Here is a 6,341-nt window from a genome sequence, read left to right as displayed (position 1 = left end):
CAACAAATGCCCAATGGTCCAATTTCTATATAAAGACCTCTAATTTAAAGTCCATAGCAATTTGACACCTTTAACATCTAGAACTCACATTTTGCACTTTTTATGATTTAGTCCTTTTGACCAAATTAAATACCCAAACGTCAAAATTTTTTAACGAAAATTTCGCAAATTCATTCTGTGAAATCGTGGACCATACAGATATAATAAAAATAAATTTTCTTATGTCGAATTGTGGTCCCGAAAACACTGTTCCGACTAGGCCTAAAAATTGGGATGTTACAACTTAAGATTTGCAACACTTTCAAGATCAATGACATTACTGATGATGCCATACGCTTACGGTTGTTCCCATTCTAATTAAGAATTAAGGAAAAATAGTGGTTAAACTCTTTACCACAAGGTTCTATCACTATTTGGGCGTAGATGACTGAAAAATTTTTGTTAAAATATTTTCCATCGATTAAAATATCTAAGTAGATGAATGAAATCTCTTCTTTTGTTCAGTTTGATATTGAGACTCTTCATGATACTTGGGAGAGATATTCAACGATTTGTTAAAAAGGTGTCCTCACCATGGATTACCTTTGCGGCTCCAAGTTCAAACTTTTTACAATGGTTTGAATCTTTCGACTAGACATATGATTGATGCAGCAGTTAGCAGAACTTTAAAGAATAAAATATCTGAGGCAACTCAAAAATTTATTGAGGAGATGACACTGAATAATTATCAATGGCAAGTTATGAGAGTAAAACCTGCCAAGGTAGTTGAAGTTTTGATATTGATGTAGTTTCTATGCTAGCTAATCAGGTTGAAGCTCTTGGTAAGAAAATTGATGGTTTAAATTTGTCTAAGCAGGTGAATTGGTGATGTAGTGTGATGCGAATGAAGCGGGGATGCTTAATTCAAAATATTCACCCTTCAAGTCTAACATGGAGCATAAACAAGTCTAGACTAATCCCTATAGCAATATATATAATGCAAGTTGGAGAAACCATCTAAATTTCTCATGGGGTGGTCAAGGAAATCAAAATTCACAACCTCCTCCGAGTTTCCAACAACCTTATTAGCAAGAAAAAAAATCAAACCTTGAAGAGATGTTAGCCAAATTCATTTCGGTGTCAGAAACTCAATTTCAAAACACTGAGACAACTTTGAAAAATCAGCAAGCATCAATTCATTGGCTTGAAAATTAGATTGGGCATCTTGCTAAACTGATTTCAGAAAGGCAATAAGGTAGCTACCTAGTAACACTGAACCTAACCCAAAGAGCACGTTAAAGCAGTTTCATTAAGGAATGAGAAGGAGTTGTCTGAACTTGAAAATAAGCTGAAACAAGAAACTGATAAGAAAGATGATGGGGTGGAAAAAATAAAAAAAAAATCAAATTGTGGTACTTAAAGAATACAAACCACCGATACCATACCCAACAAAGTTGAAGAAAGACCGCATGGATGAAAAATTTGGTAAATTTCTTAAACTTTTTAAACAATTACATATTAACTTACCTTTTGTTGAAGCTCTTTCACAGATGTCCACATATGTAAAATTTTTTAAAGGAGCTTTTTGCAAATAAAATGAAGTTTGAAGAGCTATCCACTGTAGAACTCAATGAAGAGTGTTCAACCATTCTCCAAAATAAATTGCCCACCAAGCTAGAAGACCCAAGAAGTTTTACTATTCATTGTTTTATTGGTAGTTTAAACATTGAAAAAGCATTAACTGATTTGGGTGCTAGTATTAATTTGATGCCTTGTAAAATGTTCAAGCAACTTGATTTTAGGGAACCGAATCCCATTAGGATTAGTATTCAATTAGCTGCCAAATTTGTTAAATATCCTAGGGGTATTATTGAAGATGTACTTGTGGAAGTAGATAAATTCATATTCCCTATTGATTTTGTTATACTTGACATGGATGAGGACATTGAAGTGCCTTTAATTTTGGGTTGACCCTTTTTAGCTACTGCTAGAACTATAATTGATGTGGGTAATGGTAAACTTGTGCTTAGGGTGGGTGATGATGAGATCATTTTTCAAATTTATGATGCCATGCTATTTTCTAGAGAGCGAGATGATTTCTATTATTTTATCGATTTTATTGATCATGCTATTCAAGATTCTTTGCAGGAAATTGTTAAAAAGGACACGTTGGAACTGTGTCTTGTTCAAGGAGAGAAGGTTGATGGATATAATGTTGTGATAAATGAGATGAAAATTGACCTAGATACTAATGAGTCTCCACTAAGACATAAAAATCATGCTGCTATTGAGGTAAGTAAAGAACTAAAATTGAAGCCCTTTATTGAAGCACCTCCAAAATTGGAACTGAAGCAATTGCCAAATCATTTGGAGTATGCATTCCTTGAGAAAAATTTTACATTTTCGGTGATTATTGTTTCAGATTTAAAGCCGAATGAGAAAGATGAGTTACTGCAAGTGTTAAAGGAACACAAAAGAGCTATAGCCTAGAAAATTTCAGACATTAGAGGGATCAACCCTTCTTTTTACACCTATAAAATTTAATTGAAGAAAGTATAAACAATGTGTACAAGCTCAAAGGAGGCTAAATCTCAACAAGAAAGAAGTTGTTAAGGCTGAGGTAATTAAACTTCTAGATGCTGGAGTTATTTATCCTATTTCTGATAGTACTTGGATGAGTCTTGTATAGGTTGTTCCTAAGAAAAGAGGTATAAATGTTGTTTCTAATGAGAAGAATGATTTGATTCCAACAAGAACAATCATGGGATGAAGAGTTTGTATTGATTATAGGAAGTCGAACGATGCTACAAGGGAAGACCATTTTCTCTACCGCTTTGTGGATCAAATATTAGAGAGATTATCTGGTCACATGTATTATTGCTTCCTAGATAGGCTTTCTAGCTACTTCCAAATTCCAATAGCTATAGAGGATCAAGAGAAAATGACATTTACATGTCCATATGGTACGTTTGCTTACCAAAGAATGCCTTTTGGATTATGTAATGCTCCTACTATTTTTTAGCGTTGCATGTTAGCCATCTTTGATGAACTCGTAGAAGACATTATGGAGGTATTGATGGACTTCTTGGTATTCAATAATTATTTCTATTTTTGCCTTAATAACTTAAAACGAATTTTGATGATATGTGAGGAAACGAACCTTGTGCTTAATTGGGAAAAATGTCACTTCATGGTTCAAGAAGAGATTATTTTGGACCATAAAATTTCTAGTAAAGGGATCGAGGTTGATAAATCGAAAATGGAAACTATCGAAAATTACCTCCCCCTAATTCAATTAAGGTTATTAGAAGTTTCTTAGGACATATTGAGTTCTATAGAAGTTTTATCAAAGATTTTTCTAAAATAGATAAGCTTTTAACTAATTTGCTAGAAAAGATATGCCATTCAAATTCAGTTAGAAATGTTTGGAGGCGTTTAATGTTCTTAAGGACAAATTAATTAATGCCCCGATTATTGTCGCACTTGATTGGAATTTACCTTTTGTATTAATGTGTGATGAAATGATTTTGCCGTAGGTACAGTTCTTGGACAACGAAGTGAGAATTACACCACTACCAAAAAGAATTGCTAGATGTGATTTTTGCATTTGATAAATTTAGACCTTATTTAATACTGTCTAAGTTGTGTACACTGACCACTCCGCTCTTGCTACCTTTTCACTAACCGGATGCAAAACTTTGACTTATAAGGTGGATTTTGTTATTGCAGGAATTGATTTAGAAATTAAGATAAGAAAGGGGCTGAAATCTTGTAGTAGACTACCTTTCGAAACTTGAGAATCCCTATCTGAGTAGCTTAATGAGAAGGAGATAAATGACTCGTTTCTTGAGAACGACTCTTTGCTATAACCGATTCTGAAGCCTTAGTTTGCAAATATCGTGAATTATTTGGTTGTTAACATTTTACCAAAAGGGTTGACTCATCATCAAAGAAGTGATTCTTTGCTGATGTGAAAAACTATTTTTGCAAGGATCTTTTTCTTTTTCGTGTGTGTGCAGATCAGTAATTCAAAGGTGTGTTTCGAAACCAGAAGTGAATAAATTGTAATTCGGGACCGACAGAGGACACTACAGTGAGATCAGGGCAGCACATAAAGCACTTGGATTAGGTTTTTATTGGCCTAAACTATTCAAAGATGCTAACAGGTATGTCGCTTCTTGTGGTAGATATCAAAGAACAGGTAATATTTTCAAATGTGATGGAATGCCTCAAACTTACATGCTTTTTGTGAAATTTTTGACATTTGGGATATTAATTTCATGGGACTGTTTTCTAGTTCTTATGGTAATAAATACATACTGTAGTAGTCGATATGTATCAAATAGGTTGAAGCTCAAACTTTACCAACTAATAATGCTAGGGTGGTCGTTAAATTTCTTGTAACACTCCTAACTCGTATCCGTCGTCGAAATAGGGTTTCAAAGCATTACTGTACAATTTGAACATTAAATCGTACATTTTATACATTGACATAACATGATATAAAACATTCACTCATGTACATATCGTCCCTAAATCGAGCCCCCGTGGCCTTAAAAATAATTTAAAAACAATTGGGGACTAATTTGGAAACATTTGGAAAGTTAAAGAAAAAATTAGAAAATTTGGACTCCATGGGTCACTGGCCTTGTGGTTAGGTCGTGTCCTCACCCATGTAACTTTCTGAGTTGGGTCACACGGCCAAGCCACACGCCCTTGTGGTAGGCTATGTAACTCACGAAATGGCTCCACACGCTCGTGTGCTAGGCTGTGTATGTAACACCCCCAACCCGTACCCGTCGCTGGATTAGGGTTATGAGGAATTATTGAGCAAAAATAAAATTCCAACATTCACATATTCATACAATTCATACTCATAAATATATATAAAGCATATGGCTAATTAAATATTAAACATGCTTTATTTATCATATTGCATTTACAAATCATACCTCAAAATTTAACCAAATCTATACCTTTCAAATAATCACATTTTCATTAACAAATATAAACATACACATATACTTCATTATATACCCAAACCATCATTCGAATTAACAATCAAAGTACATGTATATACATACACATAATTATCAATTTGTAAAAATGTATATAATGCTCATGGTGTACTATTGCATAAAATCACTATTCAAATGGTCATTTATCAATGTCTCACTTACAAACTTTATTAAACAATAAAATCTCAATAATTCACCATTAATAAACTCATAACTAATTATAGTACTTATACATTTTTTCCATGCAAACTGAACTAAACTAATATTTGCATATTCGAATATAGGCATGCCTCATATCATGCATTTCTGGTATACATTAAACATGCTAACACTGAGCTCATGTTTATAAATGAATAAACATATATCAAATCAAATCATCAAACCATATTTATTTATATTTAAACATATCAAAACCAAGCGACCAACCATAGCCAATTCCACTTATCATTTCAAGCTATTACCTGCACATGTAATACCATTCACATTTACTTTTCATTCACTTCACATATCATTATAATCAAAATGAGATAAACCATTGCCAAGCATTACCATATCCAAACTCTAAAGATAAGCCATATTCGCATGGCTCAATATATATATACACATATTCAAAGCTGAACAAAATACATATTAGCCTATATATGCATAAGTTCGAAAATAAACTTTAATAGTACCGAAAGTTGATGATAGTGTGGATGACTTCGATAACGATCCCTGAGCTTGTGACTTACAACCAAAATCTATAAACAAAATAAACAAACACACAGAGTAAGCCAACTTAGCTTAGTAAGCTTTAAGCACAATAAACAACTCAATGAATAATCAAAACATGAAACTAACCGAATTATATCAATAATATTACACATTAACACATTAAGATACTTTAGCCGTTTCAAAATTGAATATATATCACCATATATATATTTCCTATATAGCCGATTATACAAGAACAAATATGTTATCACATTAGCACTTACATGTATGGCCGAATACACAAAATTCTTAATGGACTCACATATGGCCGAATATATAAAGTTAAATAAACATTATATGTAACTATAGTTCAAATTCATAGAACATCACATATAGCCGATATGCACATTCAAGTTAACTTCACATATGACGATACAAAATTCATATAAACTCACATGTAATCGAATATTCAAGTTCAATATAAGCTCACATATACTTACCTATGTGGCCGAACATATACAAATCATTCAACTCAATTTCACTTGCTCAATATCCATATAACTTGAACTCTTATAATCATAGAATTGAAAACAAATCACCGGTATAAAACCTGCTAGCATAAGCCTGAATTACACACCGGCACAAGCTGCT

At 32.9% G+C, this 6,341-nt stretch overlaps 1 non-coding gene across 1 annotated transcript; it reads right to left on the bottom strand.

The window, feature by feature from the left end:
- Nucleotides 1-472: 472 nt before the first annotated feature.
- Nucleotides 473-580, bottom strand: LOC121225330 (small nucleolar RNA R71). Its single transcript, XR_005923187.1, has one exon. It is a non-coding gene; the product is annotated as a small nucleolar RNA R71 (small nucleolar RNA).
- Between the last annotated feature and the right edge of the window lie 5,761 nt (nucleotides 581-6,341).

Source organism: Gossypium hirsutum, chromosome A03, assembly GCF_007990345.1.
Source record: "Gossypium hirsutum isolate 1008001.06 chromosome A03, Gossypium_hirsutum_v2.1, whole genome shotgun sequence".
Lineage (NCBI taxonomy): Eukaryota > Viridiplantae > Streptophyta > Magnoliopsida > Malvales > Malvaceae > Gossypium > Gossypium hirsutum.
The sequence above is the reverse complement of the archived record's forward strand: the minus strand, read 5'-3'. Positions and strand labels throughout refer to the sequence as shown.